The sequence below is a fragment of the Tachyglossus aculeatus genome, chromosome X3, assembly GCF_015852505.1.
Source record: "Tachyglossus aculeatus isolate mTacAcu1 chromosome X3, mTacAcu1.pri, whole genome shotgun sequence".
NCBI classification, from domain to species: domain Eukaryota; kingdom Metazoa; phylum Chordata; class Mammalia; order Monotremata; family Tachyglossidae; genus Tachyglossus; species Tachyglossus aculeatus.
The window spans coordinates 21,592,912-21,606,974 of record NC_052099.1 but is presented as its reverse complement, the minus strand read 5'-3'; the positions used below and the strand labels follow the sequence as shown (position 1 = coordinate 21,606,974).

The window sequence follows — 14,063 nt, the reverse complement described above, 5'->3', positions numbered from 1 at the left end:
GGGAAAAAAAGCAATGCCTGTTTTGATGAACACCATCAGAGGCTATAATTTAGTTGCTTAAACTACCTCCATTTTCTTTGACACAATCTTATTTGAATGCTTGCGGACACAACATAGTGCTGGCCATTTGGCAAATACAGGAAAAAAATAGCTACCCACAGTGAGTAATTTCATAACATTTAGATTCAACAATGTTCTACAACTGAATAGTAGTCATATGTTCAAATCTTTTGGAAAAGGTAAAAGACACTTGTAAAAACCTCTACATCTCATGCACCAGAAAGAGAACGAGTCATTAGTTTCCTTTCCATACACTTTCTCTGGCTTAACGGAGTAACGGAAATTTCACCAATGTTGAAGTCCAAAGGACATAAAGCAGTTTTTAACCCAATACCTCCATAACGTTCAGTTTTCACTCACCATCATATAGTGGCGCCTTTGAGTTCAACCTTCTGTTGGTCTCTCAGGCCAAAATTCATATGGAAAACAACTGCCACGCTGACCTATTCCACCCAGCTAAAGACACTGAACATAATGAACACCATTCCTGTGCTTTAAAAAGTGCTTCATCACTATAGCAACCACTCCCATTCTAGGGATAATTAGTGTGGTGTGGCTGTAGGATTTGCTACAGGGGAAAAGGGAATGGACAGTAAGATTCAGGCACCAGAATCAACACAACCACTACAAGGCTCCCATGGAGGTTATTTCTGTTCCCTTCACAGCAGTTTCACCAGAAGGGGAAAATGATTTACAGGTGGATTTCCACACTAGGCTAAACACGCTACATTCTTCACATAAATACTGCACTGCTATCTGAAGTAATCTTTCTGACTAAACTTCTCTTTTCCTGGTGACTTTAATGCTCAAAGGATATCATATCTGAAAGGCAGCTATAGAAATTTAAAAAGTACATTGTCTTTCAAACTTTCCTAAATGCCCCTTAAGTCCAACTGATGCCTAGTTTTCTGTAATTGATGTTCAATCAAACCAAAACTTCTAAGACTTAGATGCAAGACATGACTAACAGCTGTAAATTGGGGCAAAATAACCATATCCTTGTTCCGCTAATCTCACTGGTTTCAGATTTTAGGGGGTCACAATGAATTTACTTACATTTTGATTATCCCATCTTAATTTGCCTTGAAACCTGGACTTGAACAATATGATTTCCAACCAAAAGAAAGATGCCTAAAAATGTGTATAAAACTCAGTCAATACAATAGAAATCTAAGCATCGCAGAAACGTGGAACTGAGGCACATTTGGACTAAAAATGAAGAACCTCAGCAACAAAAAAAACTAGGCTAATAAAATAAAATTGGGCTACCACTAGGAGTGGCCATTTGCCCAATTTTCAGTTAGTCTGTCACCTTTTCAGTCTGGAAATTATTATTTTTATGGTTCTTGTTAAGTGCTTATTATGCATCAAGCACTGTTCTAATCACTGGGGTAGGTACAAGTTAATCAAACTGCATTCAGCCCAGGATTTCTCCATATTCTGTATTTTTATTTTCAGCTACTAGACTCTTTCATCTAGGTTTAGGCTCATAAGAGGTGTCGGTCCTCCCAGTGATCTGGAAAGGGAAAGCAATAACTCTGGGGAAAAGGAGGTCTGTAGGGAAAGAAGGAAAGGGTCTCAGTTCTCTCCTCACCCTGGAGAAGTGCTCTACAATTGAGCAGACTTCCACAAAATATACCACACTGGCACCATTAAAATACGCTATGTGTATTGTAGACTGTAAATTCGTAATGGGCAGGGAATTTGTCTTCCAACTCTGTTACACTGTATTCTCCCAAGCGCTTAGCACAGTGCCCTGCACAAAGTAAGCACTCAAATACCACTGATTGACTGATTGTCCAGTGAATCCCATGCAGTAAACACACATCCCGATGTCCACAAGATCTCAGACTGCTTACTGTGCTGGCAACTGGGCCCATGTTTCAAGTTCAACAGGAAGTCCTCACACAACAGATATGGCTAGCAGTGTGGAAAGAGCATGGACTTTGGAGTCAGAGCTCATGGGTTCAAATCCCAGTACCACCAACTGTCAGCTGTGTGACTTTGGGCAAGTCACAACTTCTCTGTGCCTCAGTTATCTCATCTGTAACATGGGGATTAAGATAATGAGCCCCACGTGGGACAACCTGATCGCCTTGTATCCCTCCAGCGCTTAGAACAGTGCTTTGCACATAGTAAGTGCTTAACAAATACTATTATTATTATTAAAAGACTCATACAGTTCAGAATGGCATGGTTTCCGACTGACAGCTAAGCTTACTTACAGGAAGGCAGTGACGGATTAGGGAACATGATGGTTTAACGATGGTCTAGTCTTTGGAAAAACGCTTGCTTCCTACCTGCATAGAAAATAGCCCTTGTCTTCCACATTTTCTGCATTGGCAGTGCAGTAACGGAAAGTTTAGGCTGCACATTACCCAGCCCTGCCAGGGGAGGAGTTTTTGGCTGCCTGCTCAAGACTTTCTCTTATGCTGAACTGGCTTCTTACGAGAGGACGCTGTTGGAGGATTCTCAGGCTCCAAGGAAGGCGGGGGAAACTAAAGTAGAAGATTGAATCTAAACAAAACAACTTGCTTATTTTTTTCCACACCCCCACAAAACTTGGAAATGAAGAAAAAGGTTCAAGGATTGGACTTTCACTGTGCAGTAAAAACCTTAGTGATTAACCAAAATACATCACTGTCTAGAATTTGGTAGCATGCTAGTCACTAGACAAAAAAGCTAATCAGAAGGAAGATTTAGACTCTGCCCTCCGGGAGTTTACAGTTTAAAGAAAGCGGAGCACTGATACTGACAAACATTGGAAAGGGGAGTTCAGACAAAGGAATAGGGAACATAGCAACTATAACATTCTATGTTTTCTAAAATAGATTTGGCACAGATACTATAAAACAGCAGAGAAAAGAGTTTCTCTCCTAGAACAAGACACACTTTATGTCAGATTTGTAAAACAATGCTAATTCATTTTATTCACCATGTACCTTCTGCTATGGGTGGGTAACCCTTTTTTCCCTCCCCCTGAGCTAGTAAATTATCAGGTTTTTGGGGGAGGTAAAGCAGCAACAATTGAAAGGCTATGCTTTAAGCCAGAAAAACAATGATAATATGAGGTAAAATGCTTTTCAACAAAGCCAAAATTCTCTCTCCTGATTTACACAAAAGCCAACAAAGAGGTCAATGCTGCTTGACCACATAAAGCACTTATCCCCCATTGAATGAGCATGGCCCTGACAGGCTTAACCAACCAAATAAGGGGCCAGGTTGAAGAACGTAGTAGTTAAATGGGGAGAAATGCAACATGCTTATCACAGATTAGTAAAGAATCTGCCTGCAGTATGCATCCTCGGGTGAGAACCCTAAAAGAACTCAGGATTGCTATGGTCACTACTAGCAACTTGAATGTCCCTGAGCACATGACCATTTGCTGGAATCATTTTTTCTTTTTATGGAGTGGACACCATAATTCAAGTCCGGTCTACGTTAGGGGAGAAACAGAATTTATAGAGTGCCTACTGGTGTAACACACTGTACTAAGTGCTGACACCCAGGCCCAAGCTCTATCCATTAGGCCATGCTGCTTCTCGTTGTAGGGAGGGAATGCGTCTGTCAGCTCTCCTACGTGCTTAGTACAATGCTCTGCTCTGAGAAGTAGATTGGCCTAGTGGATAGACCATGGGACAATTTACATATGCTAACTGTAAAAATGTATATGTCATCTACCATTCTAAAAGATATACACTAAGGGATAATGCTTGCCATAAGTAGGTTGCACCCTGTTAGAAATATCCATTATTTATAAAAGTTTCCCAAGCAGCCTTAAAAGTAGTAAGATCAATTCTCGGAACACTGTGGCTTGGATGTATGATCTCCATTAAAAATAATGGATAATAAAAATACCACTTGAGGAGCAAAAGATTCATAGTAACGTCTACCAATTACAGAACCTAAACTTAATAAATGGTATTTCTTGAACACTTACTGTGTGCGGATCACTATACTAAGCACCTTCCCAATATGTTCACAAGGAGCTTAAAGTATACAGGAAGAGAAATGCATCAAAATTAAATGCAGATAGGGAAATAGTAGAGTATAAGAAAAAGTACATAAGTAGAACTTTTTATCCAGCACCTATGCCCTCATGCAAAAATTTAACAAGTCAGAAATTTTAAAACTTTGAAACCTTTAAGATGAGCAAAATAAGGAATTTTCCAAACTACTAATATTAATGTAGGGGGCGGAATGATTTACAGAAGTTTATTTAATAATACTATAATACCAAAGCAAAGTTTATGAAAGAGAGAAAGAAGTGTTCCAACAAGGTGATGGAGTCATACCTTACTTGTCAATGAAGGGAAAACAATGATGACATTTACATTTTCAAATCATGTTCTCTGCAAAGTATGACATAACTGACAGTGCACTGGGTTTGGGTCAACAGCCCATGGCGACAGATTCCCTTAGGCCTTAAATCCCACAATTGCTACCAAAGTCACCAAGAAAATCAAGTTATAAAAATGTAACGCATTTTAGAAAAATGAATTTCTGGCATCAGCATGAGTTAATCCATCCTAAAGGGGGCAATCTTTCAACACAAGAAGCAATCTGCTTCAGAAAATTCATTTCAGAGAAGACCGGGTTAGGGAATATCCAAGTATCCATGTGGGTCGTTTTAACTAGACAATGAATCTGGAATCACAAAGATGTGTTCAACTTTGCTGAGAGGTTGGAAAATGACTGCAGCAGAGCAGATGTAGAACTTCCCCTCCCAGTCTCAGTAATGATAATTAACAGCCATCTGTATCTCCTTTTATGTGCTGTTTCTTCAAAGATGACCTTTGCTTCTTGCTCTTTAATATTTTTTACAAAACAAATCTCAGGCATATATATGTATATTGCTAGATATACATATATCTCTATACATAGAGAGATATATATTGAGAGATCTGTAGAAATATATAGATACATCTGCCTTCACAGATGTACAAATTAAAAGCATTTGAAGAGCAAGATTAGGATTTCTTTCCTTCTCTCCCACATCACCAGTCTACTGGCAAATTCTGTTCATCCTTCCTCCATAATAGTTTTTGCATCATCCTCTCCCCCAGCTGCAATCCTAGTTCAGGTGCAATCCTCCTGTACCTATCCTAGCTATTGAAAGAGCTTCCTTCCATGTCTTTCTGCTCTCAGCATCTTCCTCTAAATCTATGTTAAACAGAACAGTAAGAAGTGTCTTGCTTAAGGGACCAGTAAATGTGCCAAATGTCAACCCGCAATGGCCCCTGCAGGATAGAGGGGTAGCATGCCTAATGGATAGAGCACAGGCCTGGGAGCCAGAGGACTAAGATTCTAATCCCAGCTCCGCCACATGCCTGCTGTGTGACCTCAAGCAAGTCAATTAACCTCTCTGGATTTAGTTACCTCAGCTATAAAATGGGGATTCTATACCTGTTCACCTTCCTATTTAGACTGTGAGCCCTTTGTGGTACAGGGACTGTCTGAACTGAAGAATATCTTGTATCTTCCCAAGCGCTTAGAACAGTGCTTGACACATAATAAGCGCTGAACAAATACGCTTATTATTAGTACCAGTGTCCGTCACCCAACTAAGATCAATCAACCAATCGTATTTATTGAGTACTTACTTTAGGACTAAACTAATCCCCTAGATTATATTCTCCCCTATCAGAGGGGCTGAAAGACGTACAGATCAGGACAGCCATGCAAGGGATGGAGAACTGGACAGATCATTGCCAGCTCAGAAGTTCTAAACTACAACTAGCAAGATAACCAATGCAGCCATACAGAGGCATCCAAATCATCAAGCTCCTAGAGAATAAAGCATTTTGCAAAGTGGTAAATAACAGTATCGCCGCAGCCTTATCGGAATAAAGAACCTCACTCAGCTAGGAGTAACAAAGCAAATGGATGCCTGCTAGAGATACCGGTCTATCAGGTAGCCATCAAGACTGTAGGTCTGGCAAGGAGACTCGTTTGGTGGAAATGATTCAGATTTAAAAACCACTTTTCTCAAAGCCAAATGCGAATCCACATCACCTTTCAGTTTCTCCTGATTCTAAACACAATGGAGACTTACAAAAAAAACCACTACAACAGATCAAGTGAAGAAATATATGCGATAAGCACTGGGACACAAAGCATAGGCGATCCAGGAAAATGAAGAACACCAAACTAACGGCTTTTACTCATCACTTAAAAGAGGTTTATAGGTCCAAAACCCGCTATTGAGATGTAGGAGTTGAATCACCTCATCACAGGCAAAGAGAGACTCAGACAGATGGTAACCATAGTTTAATGAACTCTTGAACTTGCTTTTACCTTCTAAGATGAAAAGGCCCTTTAAAGTTTGGAAAAATCAGCCAAAATCTGAAGACATGACCTTAACTTTGACTTTTGAGGAAGAAGTTCAAACCATAAAAACAGTAAGGCTTTGGGATCTGATTTCATTCTTGCCAAAACTCTAAGCAAGGAGGGAACCTAATCCTCAGCTGTCTGCATGAGCTTCTCTAATAACATATGGACCCCAGGGATAATGCTCCAAATCTTCAAAGACACCATCTTTATCACCATCTTCAAGAAGAAAGAGCAGGCTGTGTAAACTACTAAAACATCTCCTTCTAGGCAGACTACTAAGGATCGACTGCCACTACTTGAGGGGCAAATGTGACTTCAGATCAAAACAAAATCCAGCAGAAATGTTCGTGGCAGTGGAGATATAAGAGGACGGTTGAGAGCAACAGATAAGCCTCAGTACTGTTCTCACAGATTTTACAAAAGTATATTCACACTGACAAGAGGATTTGGGTTGAACTGAAAAATCAAACCACAAAAGGATAATCGGTCTAGTCAGAATCTGATCCTTTCTCTATTACCATTGAATGCAGGGTTATGTTATAGATCTGTTCAATCTTTTCTATGTCTCCATGTAATCAGGGGCCTGGAAGCTGAAGTGTCAGAATACACTGCCGAACCACTGGCAAACTCTTCCAGTTTAACAAGCTATGAGAAGCAGCTAAAATCTTTGGAGTAAGTCATTCAGAAATTACTTATTTGTAGGAGGCTGGCCTCTTGTGTCACACACAGACGATGACATGCAAATAATTATGCATCACTCTGAAGTTTTGGGAAAGCGTTAGGGACTGTCAATAAGTTTAAAGAAAACCAAAGTTATGTACCAACGTACATCAGGGAAACCCTAGACACAAAAATGGAGTTTAATGGGCAACAAGGAACTTAAAGCTAATCACTTAATGAGCAGTGTGGCCTAGCGGGAAAAGCAGGGCCTGGGTTCCAGTCTCAGTTCCGCCACATGTCTGTAGTATGAACTTGGGCACACAGTAAGCTTGGCACATAAGCGCTTAAATGCCAGTGATTACCCCTGAATTCTGCTCCTTATTACACTATCCAAGGATGCACAGATCAACAAAGAAGTAAAAACAGAATTAAAAAAGTTCAGTATGTATTTTTTTTGGAGATTGACAGTGTGGTGACAACAGCGTACCTAGTGCCATACCAAACTCAATATTTGTTTTAATCAAAGCTATAATGGTAACCAGCCTTCTACTCAGCTGTGCTTCCTGGGTCTCATAAGACACATCTAGTATCTTGAGCAATTTCACTAGCACTTCCTACAAACCATATTCAACATCATATGGCAGGATAAAATTACCAACAACAAGATTCTGGAATGCAACCAGCTCACCAGCATCGAAACAATGCTCACAATACCACACATGAACAGAATCACTGCAGCAGTAGTACCATCTTCCAAAGAAAGACAGCTATAGATCTGGAAAATAAATCCTAGGCATTGATGAAATGATTAAAAAATAAAACAAAAGAAGCATTCAACATCCTCTGGATTACAATCAAAGTTGAAATAAATACCACTTGTTGGTTGAAAGTTGATCTACACCATAAGTAGACACACAAATTTTGCAAGAGAATTGTAAGCATAATAGTTTGTTTCTTCCTCGGCACTTTCTTTCTGGGAACTGAATTTCATGAATACATGGACGTGGGCAGATGGTACGTTTTATGAATCCAAAGGTAGCTCAGTTGCATAATACACCTTATCAGGATGAACCATCTGGTATTTCCAGATAGAAATAATAGTGATTCCACTCCTGCCCACCTGTCTCCCTTGCTCCTCCTCTCCCTCCACATTCAAATACCATGTTTTTTGTCATTTAAAGTACTCTGAAAGTGTCCAAGATTACTGTTTTGGAATCAGAATTGCTTCTTCACTATCAACCATAGAAGGCACGTCTGTTTTCATTCCTTTTTTATTTCAATCCAACAGTGCTCTAGAAGAGCCTAAAGGTAAGTTTATCTAGATTCCCTTAATGCTCCCATATAAAAAATTTATTTCAATGGCCACAAAATTATTTCACACAAAGAGGTAATTCTGACACTTTTTAACCAAATTATCATTTCAAACTTGAAAGCTGACTGAGACAGAACTCAAGTATGCTCAACAGAAATACGGTTTACTCCCATTCTTTTTCTGGAGGCTAAACTTCATGTTTAAGGATGTTCCTACCAGGTCCTTAGAACAGAAGTGATTACCTTCCAAGATCAGGAAAGCAACAAAAGAAGGCATGAACAGATGTATTTTTAAATAATGTTCAATTGATTTTTACGAGATACCTATACATACCTCTAAATACTGTTTAATAGTTAATCTGAAGATAAAATTTTGGCTTCTGCTCAATCCCTTTTCCACAACTTGTCATGAAAATGATAAATGTTTCCTAATACCTTGGGTACTTGGCTGCGCTTGACTCTGAGCCAACTGCAGCACTTAGTCAGGACACTACCCACAACTTGTCTTCCTTAAGCCTGATTAAAGAGACTGTTAGTCAACTACTGGAGTCAGTATTTTAACCAGGAGTGATTTGCTGAATTAGCTCATTTCACACAAAAGGACAAATATTAGGTGTTGGCAAGAATGACTTTGTATTTTTTTGTCACACATATAATCACCATCAATAAAAAACTATTTCTTGATGTGACAGTTTCCAACTATAGTCCTTTTCATATCTCACAACATAAACCATATTAATAATGGGGTCAGACAGTCAATCATATTTGAGTGCCTACTTTGTACAGAGCACTGTACTAAGTGCTTGGGAGAGTACAATATATCAATATACAAAAGACACATTCCCTGCCCACAAGGAGCTTATAGTTTGGAATTGACCACTTCTACATGATTCCGATTACTTTCAGCCTTTCCGCTCATCAGCCTTTTCACTAAAACCTGAATGGTCACAGTCCATGTTGGGTGCAGCCAAGACTAATAGGTTACTTTGAGATCTGAGGGGGTCACAAACCATCAGAAGGAGACAGGCGGAGACACAAGCCAGTGACTTTTTTAACCAGGTATTCCAAGGATTTAGCTCCACAATGCTAGCTAACAATTAGTTACTCTTATGAACAGGAGTTGAGTATCTTGCACTTTTGGGTGTTGTTCCTGGCACATCCCCCACCCCCAAGCTCCGCTAGGTATCACGGGGAAAGCCTTCCCATCACCCCAGGTAGACCTGCAGGTAGACCTGCAGGGCCAGACTAGATGTAGAGTTAATGCAGCAACTGCCTTTCACCTCTGGCAGGCTGCCCCTCTTAACCCATCACCAATTGCAGAAGTGCTACATGCTGCCACTTGGATAGGTGCACGTGAGCCCGCCCAAAATCAGTTCAAGCTCCCGACTGGGTTCCATCTGCATCCAGGTGGCAGCTTCTGACTGGAGGTGTTCTCTCCACGTGTGCCCTGGGTGGCTGTACATGATGAGCCCACAACAAGATGCCTTATTAGTGACTGTCTGTGATCCCATTAACAACAAAGAACAGACTCCTGAAGCCGCTGATGCGCTCTACTTGAGGCAGGCCTGTGTGGGGCGGAGCATGGAAGAAGGTGTGGCTTTCTCTCCCTGTTCTACCCAGTAACGGGCCCCGGGCCAATCAATGACCCCACATAGAGCCACAGCTGCGATACCTAAGGCAGAAAAAAGGCAGTCATTTTGAATCATGAGTAAGAACGCTAAAGCACACAGATAACAGCACTGAAGCACCTGGACCAAAAAGCAGCAAAAGGCAACAGCACTTGGAAGCAGAAAGAAGCAGCAGAATGGGCTCCCTTGACCAGCAGATTGGTATTGGACCCATGGTGGAGTGTGTGTGTATATATAATATATTATGCATTTATAATAATAATTATTATTGTGGTATTTGTTAAGCGCTTACTATGTGCCAAGCTTGTGTCACTCCCTTGCTCTTTGGTAAAACTAAGTAAAAAGACATCTCCACAGTAACTCTGGTGATCAGAGGTGTGGTATACTTTATTACGTGTCACTGAAGCTCCCCTGGTCCAGCAAGCTATTGATTGGTATGAACCAGGAGCTTGTGACAGGCATCAAAAGTCCTGGGGCCATGAGAGAGAAGTGCTCAAGCGCTTTCTCACATGTGGTGGCTTTCTGTCTGTGATAGGCAGGACCGTATGATGAGAAATGATTCCAAATGGATCACAAAAGCAGTAATGCAATTTTTTTTTTTTTTTTGCTACCAATGAATATTTACTTGTCCCTGAATGGGAATGCAATATGTCTTCAAATAGCCAACAGTAGAGGGGGGGAAAAAAAGAAAGCAAGATGGACTTAACATGCAGTTTCCTCCCTGGCCTAAAGAGTAACTAAATGGTACTGATCTCTGTAAAGTACAGAAGAAAGGAAATTAATTTTGACGAGAAAGTTTAAAAGAAAGAAAAAGTTACTCTGAAATGGCTAGCTTTATGCCTCATCGCTGAATAAATGTCCCAGATTTACAGTGTACATCTTGATTAAGAATGATGAGTTTACCTTATCACTTCAGAGGATTTTAAGAACAAGTATTAATTGTAGAATATCATTAATACACATTAACCAGTAAAAACCATTTACTGTTAAAATTTTTAGAGAACTTAATAAAAGCCTCAAAAAGAGTTTGCTGATAAATTCAAATTTGATGCAATCATTAGGATTCCAGAGGAGATGATTATAGTTCATTTGGCATGTCAGACTTTATCAACTCTACAGAGCAAAATAAGATGCTTTATTCCAGTTTAGAAAATGCATCCATTAGTTCATCATGAAGACTGCACAGGGAAACTCTTTTAAAACAAAGATTAGAAAAAGGCTGCTGAGTCTTAGGCATAAACCAACACTGATTTGTTCAGTCTACAGATATTACATAAAGGAGACTAAGTTTCCTTTATACTTAGAGGCCTAGAGTGGAAATAGGTCTAGCTCAACCATGATTCCAAGAACACTTTACAGCGGAGAAAAACCTGGAATAGGAGTCAAAAGACTTGAATTTTAGTTCTCTTTATGCCACTTACCTGTTGTCCCTTAAGTCATTTAACCCTTTGGATCACCATTTCTTCATCTATAAAATGTGGATAAGATATATGTTCTCCTTCCCTCTTAGATGGCAAGTCCCATGTGGGATAGGGATTGCAACCAATCTGATTATTTTGTAGATATTCCAGCATTTAGAGTGCTTGGCATCTAATAAGCACTGTATAAATGCTACCATTATTGTTGTTACAGTCAAAGTCTGTTACATTCTAGGAGCTTACTACACTTTTTTGGTATTTGTTAGGTGGTTACTATGTGCCAGGCACTGTATTAAGCTCTGGGGTAGATAAAGCTAACCAGGTTGAACACAGTCCATGTCCCACATTGTGCTCACAGTCTTACTCCCCATTTTATAGATGAAGGAATTGAGGCACAGAGAAGCTAAGTGACTTGCCCATGGTCATACATTACTCAAGTGGTGGAACTGGGATTTAGAACTAAGTCCTTCTGACTCCCAGGACTGTGGTCTATTCACTAGGTCACAATGCTTCGCTAATGCTACTACCTGCACAGTACAGACTTATGGCCAGATGAGGCTTTTTAAAGCCACCTCTCTCTGCTTCCCCAAAATGCTTTGCCTCTCTGACCTCATCGGCCAAAGGCAGATAATTAGAGTTCACTGAAAGTGATAATCTGGTCTCAGAGTTCCTGGGCCCATACAGAAGCCTGCCAGGACTGACACCAACCCAGGAAAACTGACAGGATGTGTTACTCCTGGCAGAGAACCTCAGCTGGGAACTCTCTACAGATGCTCCTCTCCACCTATGTATCATCTGTTGTTACTTTAACACAACCTAATTAAAATGTTAAATCCCTCTAGGCTAAACTTCAATCTGAACCCTTGAGCTCTCCTTCCTTCTTTCTCTCTTTTTCTGTGTCTCTCTTTCTCCCACTTTGGCTTTCTTAGGGGAAAAAAGGGCTGACCAATAATAGTCAGGCAGATTTACTATCAAAAATCATGCTGTGCATTACTAACTAAAGGGCAGCTGTTCTCTTGTCAAGGGAACCAAATTGAAATCACTCTTGTTCATGACAAAGGCCTGAAGACATATGCCATATACATAATGGCTGTAGTGACTTCTGCACCAGATGTGTAATCATCCAAGTTTCATTCAAGCTGGACTCGTGAAATCATTCAGTTCTTTGACACAGACTTTTAATTAGACAAGATATTTTAAGTTGAAACTTATAAGCCAGACTATTTTGAGTTTCAGCTATTGAAGATGACACTGGTATTAATGAGCATGAATTTCTGTTCAATGGATTTAAAGGAGTGCAGGGAATGAATGCCTCATCAACAAAATGGAAACAATTCAACTGCTTGAAAAATCAAAACTTATACAAAAGGGGGAGGTGAACTGCAAACTGAAGGAAAGGAAGAAGTGGAATGATATCACAGCATCTTAAAGAGTTCTACTATAGAGGGAAAAAATGTGTTCATGTCACAGCTCCAGTATAAATGATGAAATCGGACGGCACAAATGGATATGTAACAAACTGCTGTGGCATTGGTCGGCATCAGAAAGGGAAAACAGTTCAGGACTAACAGTACCAGGGATCTAGTCCATGATCCAACAGTGACCTGACATTAATTTTTTATCCTCTTGGGCCTTTAGTTTACTGGTGTTTAAGTGAGGATAATAATAAGCCCTCATCCTATCACATAGAGATGTTGTGAGGATGAGAGGAAACATGTGAAAAAGCTTTGAAAAGTAAAAGGTATTATCATTATAATTATAGGATAGCTGCCCTCTGACAAATATCTACTCTAAACTCAGTTCCAACATCAAGCCTATTCAAACTCACTCTAGTGGCTCCAGCAACTCCCTTACACCATGGGTACGAACAGCTAGGGTTGGTTAGGAATGTCTATGTGGCTATATTGCTTGATTTTTTTGTGTACTTAGGGAGTTTTGTCCTGCCTTCTCCATTTGACTTTATGCATTTTGAGGCCAGGGTTTTGTCCTGTTCTTTTCTAACTCCCCATAGTTTAAGACTCTATATACAATCCTCTAACAGCTGCCTTTCAGGCATTTGTCTTTATAAATTCATAACATCCTAGGAGAGAGAGGATAACAGGTAGTCCTATTTTGTCAGGAAGCTGAACCAGTTATTCTGTGGACAAGCACCTCAAGAGAACTCAACTAAGACCGACACATGGACCTACAAATAGCTGTCAGGTGAGAGAAAGCAACAGCTAATCACTGCTCAGATTAAAACATTTAAATACAGCAATTGCTTAGATAATGCTCACACATGAAAACATTCCACAGGCACTTTATCTGCTCAGATAATACATATTCAAACTCCAGAAAGAGTCTTCTGTAACCCAATTTTAAACATGATCATTTCGATTTTTTTGCCTACGAGGCACTTAAAGGTAAGGGCTATTGGCAAGTGCTACTCCAATCACAAGGAAGAGGGTAAAGAGAGGGAGAGAAAAAGCCATATTACAGAATCTGGCTTCCTAAGGGTGCTTTACATTTGTTTATTCATGATTTCAGTGGCTGCCTGAGAGTCACAAATGGAAATCAGCCCATCTTAGATAGCAACCAATATTTGATAGCTGCAAATTTGCAACAGCACAAAATATTCCACCAAAGAGCTTTGGGTTGCTGGGAAACCAGGGGT

At 40.0% G+C, this 14,063-nt stretch overlaps 1 protein-coding gene across 1 annotated transcript in view; it reads right to left on the bottom strand.

Moving 5' to 3' along the window:
- MYO10 (myosin X) overlaps positions 1-14,063 on the bottom strand; it is a 173,503-nt gene that overhangs the window by 39,132 nt on the left and 120,308 nt on the right. The window lies entirely within an intron of this gene.